At 42.9% G+C, this 18,471-nt stretch overlaps 1 pseudogene across 1 annotated transcript; it reads right to left on the bottom strand.

Moving 5' to 3' along the window:
* Positions 1-226: 226 nt before the first annotated feature.
* Positions 227-1,554, bottom strand: LOC308640194 (NAD kinase-like; annotated as a pseudogene). Its single transcript has one exon. The product of its transcript is annotated as an NAD kinase-like (transcript).
* Between the last annotated feature and the right edge of the window lie 16,917 nt (positions 1,555-18,471).

Here is an 18,471-nt window from a genome sequence, read left to right as displayed (position 1 = left end):
CAAGACTGATATATGGAAAGTTTCCGACCTGGAGTCGCAGGACCCCTGCTGGGGGAGTGCAGGGTGCCCAGCACAGCTCTCACTGTACTTTAGAAATGAAAAAGAGTTATATTAGAAAAGGTTAAAGAGCTGATCTGGTTGGCAAAAGGCAGACCAGGCTCCCCTGCTGCAGATGACAGGTGGGACAGAGTGGCACCATAGCGAGGCCGGGCGCTACCCTGCACAGCTAGCTGTCCTCCTCATCCTCCATGAGGGCTGGCTTCTTCCTCATGTCCAGTGCAGACACTGGGCCAGGCTCTTAAACCAGTCGCTCACCTGGCCCCGCACACAAATGGAGGGCAGCAGGTGGCAGGAGGCGGTGACGGTGATGCTGTTTCCATGGCAGTCTTCCTGAGGCTTCCATGTATCCAAGGACACCCATGCAGTGTTCCTGGCTTCTGGTGACACCATGATCTTCAGCTCGACCCCTGCAGGGACCACCTTGGGCCAGAAGGACAGCAAGTGTGAGCAGATGGGTGTGAGCATAATGGCCGGCACTTTGGGGTGGATCATGGAGGCTCCCGCTGCAGCTGCATAAACTATGCCGCTGGTCCAGGTGGACACAATCACTGCATTGCCCTGCACCGTGGTCATGAGGTGTCCGTCCAGGTAGACATCCACGTTGGACAGGTATGAGGAGGGACCTCTATCAGTCATCACTTCGTTCAACATCTGGTACTGCATGGGCTACTTCCCAATCTCTGTGTCCAGGCCTGGGGCTGGCAGGCCATTCTCACTGAACGCATTATGGGTGGTCCTCTTCTTGCCTCTGAGCTCCTTCACCACCCTGACCCTCAGTCCACTCCGAAGAACAATAGCTGCATTCCCTACTATCACCTGGGTTACTTGGGACTGAAAGTTCTTGAGGTTGAACAGGGTCAGGAAGCTCAGGGAGCCCAGGTAGAACGCCATGACTGGAGGCACTCTCCCTGGAAGAGCGAGGAGGCACAGAGCAGGATCCCGTCACCCCCAGGCAGATGATGAAGTCGACCTAGTTGGAGATGTCATAATAATCTTCCCAGAAAGTGCAGAACCTCTTCGTCATGGACCCGAAGTTTTGTCACTCACTATAGCAAGGTCTTCCAGCACCTTCTTTTCCATGTACATGATCATGTTGTTCTCTTCCAGGAGGTACACGCACAGCTTTTTGAAGGGCTGCAGCAGACTGGCGTCAGGGACCTTCCTAATGACAAGCATGCACTTTGGAGATTTGCTGCGTGTCAACCTCAGGCTGGCAGGGTCCTGAATGTGCCTGATAGTCTGGGGGGTCTACAGCACACTGGCCTTTGGTCCAAAAGTTGTCAGTGGGCAGGGCTCATGGAGAGAGCATCCTCCTGAACTCCTTGGTGCTGCCCCAGGCAGGCAAGGCCGACAGGCTTCAAGACTTGGTGCTACCCAGAACAGGGTGGCTGTAGCTCCAGGTGTCATCCCCATGTCATGCTGAACAGCAGTACAAGGCCACATCTGGGCCCAACTCCTTACTCACAATCATTTTTTCTGTTCCATTTCCATAGTTGATAAATGAAAACTTCTGCCAGAAAAGCAGACTCCATCCACTGCTGCGCACCCACGGTATGTCTACGTGTTGGGGGCAAGCCCATGGGCCCCACTGTCCTTGGGCAGGTGCCACCGAGCAGCACTTAATAATGCAATTTTTTTTTTAAAGAGAGAGTGAAAGGAGAGAGAGAGAGAGAGAGAGAGAGAGAGAGAGTATTTTTAATATTTATTTTTTAGTTCTCGGCGGACACAACATCTTTGTTGGTATGTGGTGCTGAGGATCGAACCCGGGCCGCACGAATGCAAGGCGAGCGCGCTACCGCTTGAGCCACATCCCCAGCCCCAGCAATTTTTAATTTTAAAAAAAAATCAAAATGCTTCTGGACACAATGGTACATATCTCTAATCTCAGGTAATTGGAGTCTGAGGCAGGAGGATCACAAATTCAAGACCAGCCTGGACAACTTAGCAAGACCCCTTCTCAAAAAATATAAATAAATAAATAAAAAGGGCTGGGGAATGTAGCTCAGAGGTAGAATTATCCTGGTTCAATACCCAGTATCAAAAAAGAAATCTAAATACTTTACATACCAATCAAAATAATTTACCATGTTACAAACAAAAGGACAGATGATTCAACAGATGGAAGAACAAGAATTGATATAACTGAATGTTCAATCATGATAAGCTCTCTTAACAAAAAGAAGACAGGGAGTGACCTCAGCAAGATGGCAGACTAGGACTTCCCAGTACTTTTTTCCTTCTCTGTGTACAAAAGTACAGATAAGAACACCTAAGGAATCAAATGAGAAGTTACGGCACATGCCTGGAGCATAGGAATAAGAAGAGACTCATTAAAGATAGTAGGAAGCACAGATTCACATTATCTGGGTCACTCTTCTCCCACAACCAAGCAGGCCTTGTCCTCCACATGGGGGAAAAGAAAGTTAGCTCATCACTGGACTTTGCCACCATCCCAGCACTAGACCTGCCCTAGTGAACACCAGTGACAGGTCAGCCCCTGTTTCCCCAGGCACAGGGTTATATCCAGGCCAGCAGTAACAACATCCCAACCCCAGACCCATCCTGGGCTTCAGACATAACCCAGGCTCCATCCAGCCCCTATAGAGTCATGCTCCAGGCTCATCCCAGCCATAGGGTGGCTCCTGCAGCCCTAGCCAGGAAGCCCACTGCTGTACCAGGACAACCCTTACAACATCAGGCTTCAGACCAGATCCAGACTCCAGACCCACCCACATAAAAACAGGCACAGGAATTGCCCCAAGAGATTCCAGCATCGTACCAGCCCCTATATCAGCCTATGCCTATACCAGACCAGCCCCAGCAGACTCAGGCTCAAGGCCTGCCTCAGTGTCTGAACAATGCCCATGAATCCAGGTGTCCCTATGGATATAGGCTCTGGGCCCTCATCCTCACTAGGACCCAGTGAACTGGCCAACTGAAATGGACCCTGGTGCTAGGCCTGCCGCCATAAACTCAAGTGCAAGTCTCACCGCACAGACTCAGGCCAGGCCCATCCACCACTGACCAGACACCAGGCCTGAGGACTCCAGCAGCAAGCCCACATTAGACCCTACCATGTAGCCAGCTTAGAATCTGAAGACAGGCTGACTGATAAAGGGCTTTTCTGGCCAAAGTCAACCTGTAAAGACTGAATGAGTAGCTACTTCAACAAATGCACAGACACCGACACAGACTACAGGATCACAAATAACCAAAGATGATGACATCACTAGGGGAACAAAATAAAACATCAGTAACAGACCCTAGAGAAATAGAGAACTTACAACAATTCCAAATAATTATCATAAAGAAGCCCAGTGAACTACAAAAGAACACAGATGGTAACTAAATAACATCAAGAAAATAACACAGGGACAAACTAGAAGTTTAACAAAGAGATAGAAACAAACAACACAACCACTCAATAGCAAGAAAACAAACCAATTTTTAAAATGAGCTAAAGACCTGAATAGATATTTCTCAAAAGAAGACATGCAAATATCCAACAGGTGTGTGAAAAAATGCTCAATATCACTAATCATCAGAGAAATGCAAATTAAAAACAATGTGATATCAACTCCTGTTAAAATGTCTATTATCAAAAAGACAAAAGATAAATGTTGACAAGGATGTGAAGAAGAGGAGATCCTTATTCACTCTTGATGGGAATGTAAATTTATATAGCCATTATGGAAAACAACATGGAGCTTGCTCAAATTTTTAAAAATAGAACTGTGATATGCTCCAGCTTCTGAGGAAATATCCAAAGGAAATGAGTATCCTGAAAAGATACTTGCACTCCCATGTTTATTGCAGAATTATTTGCAAAATACTGAACCCACCTAAGTGTCCATCAACATATAAATGAACAAAGAAAATGTGCACATACACTGGAATATTAATCCACCTTAAAAAGAAGGAAACCGTGCCCATTGTGACAACAGGGATGACTTTAAAGGACACTATGTTAAGTGAAATAAGCCAGGCACAGAAAGATAAGTATTATATGACGTCATGAATAGATGGAACCTAAAAGGCAGGGTGTAGAATGATGGCTTTCAGGGACAAAAGCATGAGAGAAGTGGGGAGATAACAGTAAAAGGGTACAAATGCTCAGTTTCAAGGTGAATATGTCTTGAGGAATTAATGCAGTGCATAGTGACTGCAGTTAATAATTCTGTATTTAGTTACTTGAAATTTCCTAATTGCCCTTACCACACACACACACAAACACAAAGGGTATAGCGATGGATCTGCAATTAATTTGATTAGAAATGACCCCTAAGCAGTGTACAAGTATATCAAATCATCACATTGAACCTTGAATATATGATTTTTAGTAGAAAAAATAAAAATAGAAACAGAAACGTTTACTATTTTTTAAAAAGACTGAATCAAGCTGAGCATGATGACACAAGCCTATAGTCTCAGCTCCTTGTGGCTGAGGTGAGAGGATCACTTGGACCCATGAGTTGGAGACCAGTCTGGGCAACATAAGAGACCCCTCTCAGGGGAAAAAAAGTGAATCTAACAAAAAAAATTTACTGGATTCTTAAATAGGAAAAATTTGATACTTATAAATGATCCTCATAACTGGGTGTATAATAGTCATAAATTGAGGGTCCCTGTTATGAGAGCTTCTTCTCTGAATGGTTTAAATCAGTTCAGTTCAATTGAATTAAATTATTCAACAAATGTGTGTGTGTTCAAGCCATTATTATAGCATTTTTCAATTCTGTTTTGTCTTATTCTGTTTTGTTTTATGGTACTGAGATTTGAACCCAAGGAGCTACATCCCCACTCCTTTTTATTTAATCAGTTATTTTAATTTTGAGACAGGGTCTCACTAAGTTGCTAAGGCTGTCCTGGAACTCAAAATCCTCCTGCCTCAGCCTCCACAGCTGCTGGGATCACAGGCGTGCACCACTGTGTCCAGCTACAATATTATTCTTATTGGCAAAATCCTGGGGTATTCCTTCAACAGGAAATTCAATGAATAATACATTATATCATCGCACAATGATGCATCTCACAATAATGAAAATGAACAAACCACAGCTATATAGAAATATCTGGGTGGATCTCACAAACATAAAATGTTGAACCAAAGAAGTAAGAAAAAAACAGACTACATAGTACGTCATTCCATTTATATAAATTCAAAAGCATAAAAATCTAAAATAAATGTTAAGGAAGGTATAGTGGTTATTTAGCTTATAAAGAAGAGGAGTGATTAGCTGAATGGGACAAAGGACAGCTTCAGGAGCAGGCAGTACTCTACATCTTGATCCAAGAAATGATCACGTGTTGCTTTGTAAAAACTCATTGGAAAATGTGCTTATGTTTTATGCATTTTTCTGTATATGTCTTATAATTCACTGATTTTAAGAAATAGTTTTGAATGTACATAATGAGATATCATCACACCAGCATAATATCTACAGTTCTGATATCCAAAAGACGCTGGCAACACAAAGCTTTTTTAAAAGCCTGCAGCAAACTCATTTAGAAACAAAACCTGATCTAAGTTGATATGATACTTCTAGCCTTTAATAGGCCTACTTAATTTATTAAGTGGTAGACATGCTGTGTGTCTGGTTAACAGAGAGTTCTGTTCAACCTAATGGAAGAATCATAGATGATACACACACATACCATTTAAAATTCAAAAGTCCTGCTGGGTGCAGTTGGTGCATGCCTACAATCCCAGCAACTTGAGAAGGAAGGATTGCAAGCTGGAGTCCAGCCTGGCCCATGTAGTGAGACCTTGTCTGAAAATAGAAAATAAAAAGTGCTGGGGATGTAGCTCATGGGTAAGGCATCGCTGGGTTCAATTTCCAGATTCAAGGAAGGAAGAGAGGAAAGGAAGGAGGGAGAAAGAAAAAAGAGAGAGAGAAAGAAAAATTCCGAAGTCCAGAAACCACAATACAGCTGTCAATGACAGCTTGTGTTGGGACGCCTGAACCAGACGTCAATAAAGAACACTGCTCCACAGCAACGTGCGTTAGCATGAACCGACTTCAAACATATAGTACTGACAAAAATAAGAAAATTATTTAAAATAAAAAAGTTTCACAGAAAGGACAAATACATGCTAAAAAATGCACAGCCATATGAAATAATGGGCATGGTAATTTGTTTCACTACTACATGATAATTTGTTTTACTATCTGTATGTCTCCGGTACCTTGTGCTAAAAACTTTAAATATATACAGTAAAATTTGTTTTAAAAATAAAAATGCATACCCAGATAATATAATATTCAGTTAGATGTGTGTATGTGATAAAAATATAAAGAAAACTAAAGGAATATTCACCATAATGGTTTCCTTTAAGGGGAAAGGAACAGGAATGAGGAATGTTATCAGAGAAAGGCAAAGAAGGGGTTTCTAAGTGATAGAAATCAATCATTCTATCTTACTGAACTTCTGAGAGGTGAGAACATGGACATTCATTTTATTTTCATTCTCTAAGCAGCAAGATATGTTTAGATCTTCTTTCGTATGTAAGGCAGAGTTTACAACAAAGATCAACAAATATATCCATGGATTCCCAGATCAGCACCTGTGCCTTCCATACGTTCTGCATATTGGTAATCCTTTGGCTCCATCAGGTCACAAAAAAAAAGACTGTGACTTCTACAGGACATGTGAAGCTCATGACTATAAACACTCATCTATTTCACTATTACTTTTTACTTGATGTTTTGGCTTAGATGTGAAATGCCCCAAAACTCATGTGTGAGATAATGCAAGAAAGTTCAAAGGTGAAATGATAAAAGAGAGTTGTAACCTAATCAATGGCTTAATTCACTGATATGGATGGCGACTAAAGGCGGGAAGAGTAGAACTGGAGGAAGTCGGTCACTGGGTCATGCCTTTGGGGTTTGTATTTTGTCCCTAATGAGTGGAGCGCTCTCGCTGCTTCCTTGTTGCTGTGTCCTGAGTTGCTGTCCTCGGCCATGCCCTTCTGCCATGAGTTCTGCCTCACCCTGGGGCCAGAGCAAGGGAGTTGGTCATCTATGGACTGAGGCCTCTAAAACCATGAGCGCCAAATAAACTTTTCCTCCTTTACATGGTTCCTGTGAGGTCTTTTGGTCACAGCAGCATAAAAACTGATAAAAACACTGTCTACTTGGAAGGTACTGTGTTTCACGAAGAAGATTGGACTCTACTTAGAAAGTGTGAACTCCAAGACCAGGGCAGGCCCTGTTCAGCGTCAGGGCTAATTATGATGAAAGCAATTTGAATCTCACCCAGGGGAAGCAGCAGGAGCAGTGGCAGCCCTGGCCACTCTGAATGGAGGCATCACTAACACTGCTGAAACTCTGGAGGCCACAGTCCAGAGAGGACATCAGGAAGTTGGACAATTGCCCTATCGTTAACTAGCAGGTCTGGGATTCAGTCCCAGGAGACACAGTGTGCAGAAAGTCAGCAGCTCTTCCTGGACCCTGTGTCTACGGGCACGGACTTCCTGCCCTGAGTCTTCAGAATGTGCAGAAAGGAACTTGTGGCTCCCATGATGCCTTCTTGGAGAGACAAAGAAGCAGAGAACCCAATCTCTTCAGTGATGGGACCAGGGACAGAGCTTGGCCAGAATCTCTGTAAGCATGGAGGCACAAGACTGGAAAGATAGCAGAGTCTACCTAAGGTGCACACACACACACATACTCAAACACACACACACAACCAGTCATTTTCTGACTCTTCTTATCAATGAGGGGCACTTACCTCTAGTGCTCATCAGGCCCTTGATGGTCCAACCTGTGATCATTAAGGAGAACTGGACTCAGAACAACTTCCCCAGGCTGCAGCAATGTCAGAACACAGGACCTGTACAGTAACAAAACCTGAGGACATGAGAACTTTGTAAACTGAACGGCCCTTTGTCAGGAAAGAGCACCTTATTTTCATTTGCCTCATCAACCCTACCACCACAGCATCCGTCGCAACATGAGGCCATGAGTCCCCGGTGGGCATTGTTCCCAGAATCACTCTCAGCCACCACCCTGAGTCAACACCAACACTCTCCCCCTTCACATGCACTTACAATTTACCAAACTCTTTACATCCTTTTTTTTAAACCATCAAATAACTGCTTAAAATGTACTTTTTATCCCCATCACAGTTAATGATATTGGGGATTGAATGATTAAGTCATCTGACGAGTTTGCCCAGGGTTTCCAGACTCCAAAAATGCTTTGCCACTGACAAGTGGGAGTGCAGTCATAATCGCCCAAGGTTAGTGACATTGATGATCATGATGACTCTTCATTTTACGTCACCCAACTCACAAGACCCTCTCCCATCAGGTAGTAACCAGAATCAATGGCCCTCTTCATTTACTATCAACAATGGCAAATATGTAAACAGATGGAGGACACCAGAAAGAGAAGGTGACCTTCTCAAAGTCACAGGGAGAGTAAAAAGTGAGGAAATCCTGTCCCATTCTAGAGGGCACATTATCCTTGTAATCATCACACTAAGCAGGTATGAGATGAGCTGCTGCCACAGCATATTCCATCTCTTCCTCCCGCTAATAATCAGGAACCTTGGAATTGCTCATTTCAACTCTACGTTGTGGTTCACAAAGAAATTTTTCAAGTGATTCCAGCTAGCCTGTGACCCCTCAGTACATCCACCAGGCAGGATGATTATATGCTTCTATTTACCAGAAAAGTGAGGCTCAAAGGGGGCAAACATTTACAAAAGTGAAAAGAGGCGAGTGAGAAACTGAGCTATAAAGCCCACTGTCTACACGAGCGAGGCGCTGTGGGTCCCAGCTCAGGTGCATCATCTGCTACTGCACTGGGAGTAATGATCACTCCCACATTGAAGGAGTGCCTTTCACGTGCTATCTCACGATAACTTCAGTGACTCTATGAAGCTGGTACACACTGCACAGACAAAAAAATGGAAGATCAGGGAGGCAAGAGACAGCCCAAGAAGGACAGAGGAAAAAAGAAAGAGAAAAGATTCCCAGCACTCTAGACCTTAAAGCCCATGATCCTGAAACTGATGTTGCAGATGATACTGTTGATGACAAAAATGAAACAATGTGCCCTATAATGACAAAGGGCTGTTCCATTTATGATGTTCTAACATCCATGTTAATTCATTGGAAAGTTCCTTGAAGACAAAAGGGCAGAGCACTCTCAGTATACCAGGGATTGATCCCAGGGGCACTTAACCATGGAGCCATATCCCTAGTCCTAGTTCCCCCCTCTCCTCTTTTTGTGTATTTTATTTAGAGACAGGGTCTCACTCAGTTGCTTACAGCCTCGCTAAGTTGCTGAGGCTGGCTTTGAACTCATGATCCTCCTGCCTCACCCTTCCAAGCTCCTGGGATTACAAGTGTGCACCATGGTGCCCAGCTTCACTTCCTTTAAATGCACACTCACATATATAGGTGCACCTCGCATCACCCTCTAAATCCTAGAATTACATGAACCCAAAACAAGCTCCACAACATAGAGATTGAAAAAGTTGCTGTAAAATATACAAAGGAATTAAAGCTTAGAGAGGTTCATTCTAGCTGAAATCTACCTCAGCCTCATTCAGAAACATGGGGGTCAACTTGCCTGATCACAGGAACCTAGACACCAACACCCCCAAGGTGATGCCTGATTATCATGGTCCATGGTCCCCAAACTTTTCATGTTTGTATGCATGTAATTATGTCTACTACTGAATCTCAGTGTCCTCTTGAAGGAACAGAGGAAAAAAAATCACAGTTCTTGGACTCTGTGATTTTTAGAACCTACATTTTGTAAACAACACTCTGCTCTATTTTCTCTATCTTGGAAATTAGAAAGCAAACCATCGTCTCTGACTTCCTGCTCCTGGGCTTCTCTGAGTGCCCAGAGCAGCAACCTCTCCTGTTTGGGCTCTTCCTGGGCATGTACCTGGTCACCCTGCTGGACAACCTGCTCATCATCCTGGCCATTGGCTCTGACCCGCACCTCCACACAACCATGTACTTCGTCCTGGCCAACCTGTCCTTCGTCGATACCTGCTTCACCTGCACCATCGTCCCCAAGGTGCTGGTGAACATCCACACGCAGCAGCACACCATCTCCCACACTGGGTGCCTCCTGCAGATGTACTACTTCATGGCACTGGCCCTGCTGGATGACTTCCTGCTGACCGTCATGGCCTATGACTGCTACATGGCCATCTGCCTGCCTCTGCACTACACCACTATCATGTGTCCCCAGCTGCTGGTGGCCACATCCTGGCTCTGCTCCATCCTCCTGGCCTTTTCAGCAGATTTTGGAATGGTGGCATCTGTGATATACACAGTGGTCATCTCTATGCTAAGCCCCTTTATCTACAGCTTGAGGAACAAGGATATAAAATGGGCTTTATGAAGACTACTTTGCTGGAGGAGATGTTCTGCCCCATAGAAAGCCCTTCTGCCTAAGTTCCCAAACTTTTCAACACATTTTCCTCCCTAGACTTACACATTTAATATATGGGGGAAAAATCACATTAAAGCAGATGGATGCTTAACTTGAAATGAAGACTCTGACATTGTAATTGTAAATAGTTAAAGATGTGGCAAATAAACAAATGAAACTGGCCACAGAGATAGCTAAAAGAGACCACTCTCCCTGGGGTGTGGAGCTCCTAGGGGGCTCTGGCCCTGGATAGCCCCCCTAATCGGGCCTTTACCAATGATTCTCTTAGTAATTCTTATAGGTCCTTGCATTTTCAATTGCTTCCAAAATTTCTTGATGAACCAGATAAATATCTTCACCAGTCAACCAACCATATGGTCCTGGGTAGCTACACAAGACTCCAACCTGAAGGATACCCAGAGGATCACAGAATGACCACACCTGGAAACTATTTATAAAAAAAAAAAAAAAAAGCAAAAACTTAAACCCCATGACCACACTTCCCTACCTGGAGACCACCGCCCCTTCCCAGCTGCAAGTAGCTGCAGAAGACTGACCTTCAGCCCTCTGCCATAATAAAACAAAAAGGGGAAAATAATGGGATATTCTAGACATTAGTAACTCCATTTTGGTTCTGGGACTCAGAACCAAAACTTATAAACTGCCAAGAAAAAGAAACTTAAGATACTCTGTTCCCATAACCACCCCACTTCCAAGTTCCCTAAATACAAAAATCTGATGTTACCCAAACACCTGCACCCCAGGTCAATAGCTTGAGGCACTCAAGGTCATTTTCAGCTTGCTCTTGTTCCCTGTTTAAAAAGATATAAAAACCCTATTCAAATAATTCTGGCTGCTGTGCCACTCTCCTGGGCAGCCTCGCAGGCCTTACCTGCTAATAAATTTTGCTTTCTGAGCATGAGACTCTATCTCAAGAAATTTCTTTGAGCATTCTATCCTAACAGTTGGAAATTCCAAGACTAATTAAGAGACATTTAAAAATGCCACTGAAGAAAACTAGAAGAATGGCTTCAGCAAGTTACCTGACATCGGTGGCAGAATATCAATCTGTTGTTCAAGTGCCCACAGAACACTAACAAAGATAGACCACACACAGAGAGTAGCATGGATCAAACCCAAAGCATTAATCTACATAAATAAAATCAGAGACTAGGAGCTGGGGTTGTGGCTCAGCGGTGGCTGAGCGTTTGCCTCGAAGGTGTGAGGAGGTGGGTTCAAGCCTCAGTACCACATAAAAAATAAATAAACAAAATAAAGTTATTTTGTCCATCTACAACTAAAAAAAATATTTTAAAAAAATCAGAGACTAAAGGCTATATGTATGCTCCATTGTGTTATAGCAACACAACACTCACTGAGACACAGTGTATCATTGAACCATCAACTCTCTGTGATGGTTTTCCTCTCTTCTTTACTTTCCCAGCAAACTTTGTTAAGTCATAGGTCTCCAAACCTTGCACACAACTATAGTTTCTGAAAACATAGGTGTATCTGAGAAAGATGGCTCCATCTGACATATAAAATACAGAATTTATTATGCTGAATTTGGTCTTAGGTCATGAAACATTGGATCATAGCCAATTTTTCCCATATGACTCAGGGCATGGAAATCCCATGTGACCAGTCATTCCAAGAGTATACCAACCAGATGGGCTCTGTTTTATTGCACACAGCTATACAGAATTAGTGTGTCTTGGCGAGGGTAGTGCTGCTGGGGATTTGGGGTGTTGTTGTTGTTATGTATTGTAGCAATGGGTATCACATAATAGCACTCATTGCCTTGAATAGATTATATCATTTAGTTCTTTGTTTGTTTTGTTTTTGTTTTTGTTTCATTATCTTTCTTCCTCTGACAAAACATAAGATTCAGATGTCATTGGCTCTTTGTTCAGAATATGGACTGGTTCATTGAAGACACTCCATAAATATTTATTAAGTCAACAATTGAGCTTTTTTCCTTCCTCTGCATCACCCACCACAGCCCATCACCAAGTTCCATTGATTCTACTCCAAAGTATTTATCAAATCCATGCTCTCAAATCCTCTCTCCTTGTACACTGTCATACCTCAGACCAGATCAATGTCATCTCTGTCCTGGACTATGAACAGGCCCCTGACTGGTCTCCCTTAAATCCTTTCTACTCACACCAATCAGAGTGATCACTTGAAAACGTACATTTCATCATGATGTAGCCCTTCCTTAAACCTCTCAGTAGTTATTCATTATTTGGGGGATATAAAAGAAAGACATATATTCCACATGGCCAGAAAGTCTCCCCTATTTTGGCCTCTGCCTCTCTCTGTAGGCACAGTAGCACCCCCTCTCACCACTCTCTGAGCACAAGCCCCATGGGCCTTCTTTCAAGCCTTCAAACGTTCCACTTGCATTCCCACTTCCAGGCCCTTACACATGCCTATCTCTCTCCTGAGATACTTATCTCTCCCCAATATTTTTTGTTTAGTCAACTTTGACCCTTTCTCCCTGCAAGTTTCATGAAAAGGACCATGGCTTTTCCATTCATAATTTTATCCCACACTCTGAAAAGTTCAGAGCATAGCAGAATTAATAAACACTAGTTACAACTAAAGAACACTTTGCTAACCTGAAGGACAGGTTAGCTGTAAGTCACATTATAGAAATTAGGTGATGCCATATCATAACCACCTACTCCCCAGAGCCAGAGTCATTTGGCCCTGACTTTAGGCTCAGCCCCATTCCCATCTCCAAGGAGTGGTTCTTAATCCTACATGGACATTCCAAGTGGTTTTAAATCATGAGAGCTTTAAAAAAAAAATCACTCATGCCTGGACCCATCTCTAGCAATTCTGACTTGATTTCCTGAGGGCTTACTCTATACCTGGCCCTGACCTCAGTTTGCTTCCAGTCTAAGACAACATCATACACAGTCATCTGGGTCCTTGTCTGTCTCTGATTCATGCTGTTGTGTGAGCATCTTCAAGATGTACAGTGGAAAAGAGAAGCTCTGGGGGCCTGGGGCTGTAGCTCAGTGGCAGAGCGTTGCCTAGCATGCATGAGGCACTGAGTTCAATCCTCAGCATCACATAAAAATAAATAAAGGCATTCTGTCCATCTACAACTACAAAAAAAAGAGTATCTCTGCTGCAGAGGCAGGAAGTCTTCCTGCAGAAGGCAATATCTGAGCTTTTCCTAAAGGAAGAGTTTACCAGTAGATGAGGAAGAGGCAAGATATTTCAGGCAAGAGGAAGAGCATAATTTGTTAGAACCACAAGAAAAGTTTAGTTTGTGTAGAAGGGCTTCAAAGATTCTAAATCACAGTGAAATATTTATATACTGAGTTCCAAAGAAAGTGAGCCAAAGGGACCCCTTTCGTGGAGTAATATGTTTGTCTTCCCCACATAGAGCCTGGGGACCCACTCAGTCAAACTTCTCTAATCTCCCCAGGAACTAAAAAAAGTGAGTCATCCTTGGCAATCCCCTGCCACCCACTGTCACAACATCCACAAGGGATATGGAGATTCTCCATGGACTCTGGGATAGCAGAGAGAGAAGGAAGCTTCAGGAGGAAAACAGAAAGCCATTCCCTCAGGGGCCAAGAAGACTTTAAGTCCCCTCTTCCTACCTCCTGGCTGGGGCGCATCCCTGCTCCCTTCTCTGCCATTTTCACCCCCAAAGACTGGACTGAAGATGCTCTGATGAAGAGCTCCCTACCTACCTCCATTTATAGGTATGTCCTTAAAACCCATAACCACACACCATCACAGGGACAGCAGCTGGTGTCTGGGTCAAGGCATATTACATGACTGCCTGCTGGGGAGAAATAGGCTAAGGATTCAGAGTTGTTAAGAAAAGGGCAAGCCACACATTGAGAAATGGCAGGAGGCCACCTTAACCAGACTGGAAGCTCGGCTTGGGAGGGCCAGATCAGCTGTACATCAGAATCACCCAGAAAAAAAAAATTGGGGATGGTGGAGATTGAACCCAAGATACTTTAACACTGAGCCCAACCCCAGTCCTTTTTTTTTTTTAAAGACAGGGACTTGTTATATTGCTTAGGGCCTGCACTAAGTTTCCCAGGCTGCCTCAGCCTTCCAGGGGGAATCAGAGGTGTACACCACCACACAGCTACCTAGAACTTTCTTTTTTCAGTTGCAGATTCCTGAGCCTCACTCTAGATCAATTGTTTAGAATTTCTGGACACTTGTGTAGCAATGTAGCTTTCCACAAAATTCCACCAGTAATTCCAATGACATCAACCCATAGAGTAGAGTGGGAAATGTTGATCTGGTCCAAACTGCTCAATCTATAGATGAGGGGACAAAAAAAAAACTGCAACGAGTAACTTGGTAATTTATTAAGAGGCATATTTATGGTCTCTTTTCAGAGACAGCATTTTTAAGGAAATATAAGGAGATCTGAGCTCAGGTTCCAGATCTACCCCTTCATAGCTGTGTATTCTGGGACAAGTCTCTTCCCTTCTGCAGAACTCAGTTTTCTTACTTTCAAGATGATATATCCCTATCCAGAGAAGGAAAGGGACTTGAGGACACTGGAGAAGAGATCAGATGCACCAGGCGGGGACCCCAGCCATGCTACCTACCAGCCTCCCGAGCTAGAGCAGATCTTTAAGAAGTAGCAGCAGGAGAAGTGAAGGCTGGGAGCCAACACATACTGACCCAGGTGGGACCAGTCTGTTCTCAGTAAGTGTTTTAAGAGCTAGGGAGTCAAGTACATGGATTTGTAACAACAAACCCCACCATTGTGTTCAACTATAATGCACTGATAAATAAATAAATATATATATATATATATATATATATATATATATATATATATATATATATATATAGAGAGAGAGAGAGAGAGAGAGAGAGAGAGAGAGAGAGAAAAGAAAGAAGGTCAGGCATGTGAAGGCAAAGCCTTTCTTCAGTTACAGAAATGGGTTCCATACAGCATTCCCCTCACACATGCTCCTCACATTCCTGAAAGGGAAGAATAATCCAAGGCATAGGGATCAACCATCCCAGTTTGCCAGGAATGGAGGGGTATTTGGAATACAAGACCCCAAGACCCCCAGGGATAAAACTGGGACAGTTCTAGGCAAACTGGGACAGTTGGTCACCCTAATCCAAGCAGGAGGGGTGGATGGATGGAATTTCCTTTGCTGCAGAATGGAATACATAAAAGCCTTTAGCCAGTCACGGTGAATATATGAGGTAGCTGCTTTCATCATTCCAAAAGAATTTACTGAACACCCACTTTGTGCCCAACTGTACCAGATACTTGGAAATAACAGAGAAAGAGACACTACCTCCATTCTCACAGAACTTACAGCTGAAGAGAGGAATACTTCACAACTTTACTGTGATGTTGAACTCTCCAAGTTACCTTCTGCCCACCCTTTCTGCTTAGTTTGCTACCTTTACAACATGCACCAAAGTAAATTCCAGATGCACTAAACATTTAACCATAAAAATGAAACTATGAGCCAGGCAAGGTGGTGCACGACTTTAATCCCAGAGGCTCAGGAGGCTGAGGCAGGAGGATGATGAGTTCACAGTAAACTTAGCAAGTGAGACTTAGTGAGACCCTGTCTCTAAATGAAATACAAAATAGGGCTAGGGATGTGGCTTAGTGGTCAAGTGCCCCTGAGTTCAATCCCTGCCCCCCTCAAAAAAATGGAATTATGAAAGTATTACAAGAAAAACATAGGAGATATTTTTACAATCTTAGAATAGATAGGTACATATGTGCATTGATACATAAATAGATACATAGACTTCAGAAGCTTTAAACCCAGGGACTCAAATATAAATGTGCAATTAAACAAATCAGAAAAGTTGAAAAGATTAGAAAATGAACTTTTATATATAATTGTAATGCACTACTTCAAAATAATAATAATAGAAGAGAAACCATTAGAGTAGAAAAATGTGGCTGGGAGGGAGGAGTAGGTAGGGAAAGAGGAGGTGCTGGGAAATGAGAGTGATCGACTTATGTGCATGTATTAATATGTCACAATGAATCCCACTGTTGTGTATAATCATAATGCACCAATAAAAAAACCATTATGAAAAGAAAGTCAACTTTAGACTAAATAGAGCCAGGAGCCTTAAAGTCCAATCATCTGGTTCCTTTAGCACTGATTAGCACCTGAGAGCAAATCCAGAAATGATTTCTTGTGGAAGCCTGAGTCCTCCTGTTTCCTTGGCAACTCCTACTTGGAACTACACACCCAACCTAGAATTTCAAGTTTTCTTCCCATTGGTAGTAAGACAAGAGAGAGAAAGAGAGAGAGATTAATGGAGAATTATGTTTTACACACACACACACACACACACACACACACACACACACACACACATACACACTCCATAAAATCTACTTAACTGAAGCTTGAGGATCTTTGCATCAAAAATTTCAAAGCAAAAAATAAAAGCCCTGAAAACTTATCATCCCCATTTTACAGATGGAAAAATGGAAAGGCACTCAAAGAAGTTCTACCCCTCACTTTGTAAAGGTGAGTGATGATGGCTTTGTTTTTTTTAATTTATATATAACAGCAGAATGCATTACAATTCTTATTACACATATAGAGCACATTTTTTCATATCTCTGGTTGTATACTTAGTATATTCACATCAATTCATGTCTTCATACATATACTTTGGATAGTAATGATCATCACATTCCACCATCATTAATTACCCCATGCCCCCTCCCTTCTCCTCCCACCCCTCTGCCCTATCTAGAGTTCGTCTATTCCTCCCATGCTCCCCCTCCCTACCCCACTATGGTGATGATGGCTTTCCAGATCGATAGAACGAAACACACAAGGGGTTGTCCATCAACTGGGTTCTGCATGCAGAATTTCATTCAGGCAGTTGACTCTGTTCATGGGCAACCTGAAGTTGAGTGGAGCTAAACCCCCACTGTATTTTCCTACTCCTAGAATTTATCTGACTTCCACCAGTGACCCCAAGTAGGAGAATGAAGAAATCCCTAAACACCTATGTCCCTAAGGGTGGAAGGGTGAACTAGACAAGGTACCTGAACTCAAGATGCTCCATTAGGTGGAGGACAAACACTTAGGTAGGGTTATTATAGGACAATGAAGTGCCACGCAGTGTGATCGAGCAACGAAACATAGTTCTCTAGTCTGAACCCTTTGGCATTTCCCCTTTCCCCTTCCTTCCTTGCTCCAGCCTCTAGTAACCACCTTTATGCTCTCTGTTTCTAAGGGATAACTTTTTAGATTTTGCTAGTGAGTGACTACAGTTTATAATCAACTATTATTATTGTTGTTGTTGTTTTGTATTTTCTTATCAATCTGTATTTTTTTTTTGCAAGTTCTGGATTTGAGCTTTCTCCATATTGATGCATCTAAGTGACTCCTTTCCCATTTAATCCCCATGAGGTAATTGATAAAGATTGGGTATCACTAATGTTTGGCCATTGTGAAGAGTCAAGGAGTGCATGCACCCTTATGTGTGTCTCCCTGTATACACGTTAATGTTTTCAAAAGTAAACACCCATAAGTGGAATTAATATGTGTGATGGAACCCCAAATGTGAGCCCCAAATCAATGTTGAAATCCTAATCTCCCCAATATGTAGCTGGTATTTGGAAAGTGGCCCTTTGAGAAATAATTAAGTTAAATGAAGCCCTTATGTTATGGCGAGATTGCAGTAAATCACCGAGTCGATCTTAAAGCAGGAGTCGGAACCATCCACCAGCTGGCAGGAGGCTGCATGCAGGTTTACACCCTTCAACCCCCTCCCAGGGGGTTGAGGTACACCTTTTATAGTCCAAAACCATATTAATCATAAGTGGCTGTTGCCATGATTCAAAATCATAACCAAACATCATGAAATCTAAAAACATAAGCAGAAGGGGGAGTGGGTCAAAACATCCCTAATTGAGTACAAGTTAAAGAATGGTTACTAATGTCTGGATAATCAATCTCTGACAAGTACATTGTTCAAGAAAAATGAGAACCAAAAAGAGAAC

Source organism: Spermophilus citellus, assembly GCF_964194105.1.
Source record: "Spermophilus citellus genome assembly, chromosome: 2".
NCBI classification, from domain to species: domain Eukaryota; kingdom Metazoa; phylum Chordata; class Mammalia; order Rodentia; family Sciuridae; genus Spermophilus; species Spermophilus citellus.
The sequence above is the reverse complement of the archived record's forward strand: the minus strand, read 5'-3'. Positions and strand labels throughout refer to the sequence as shown.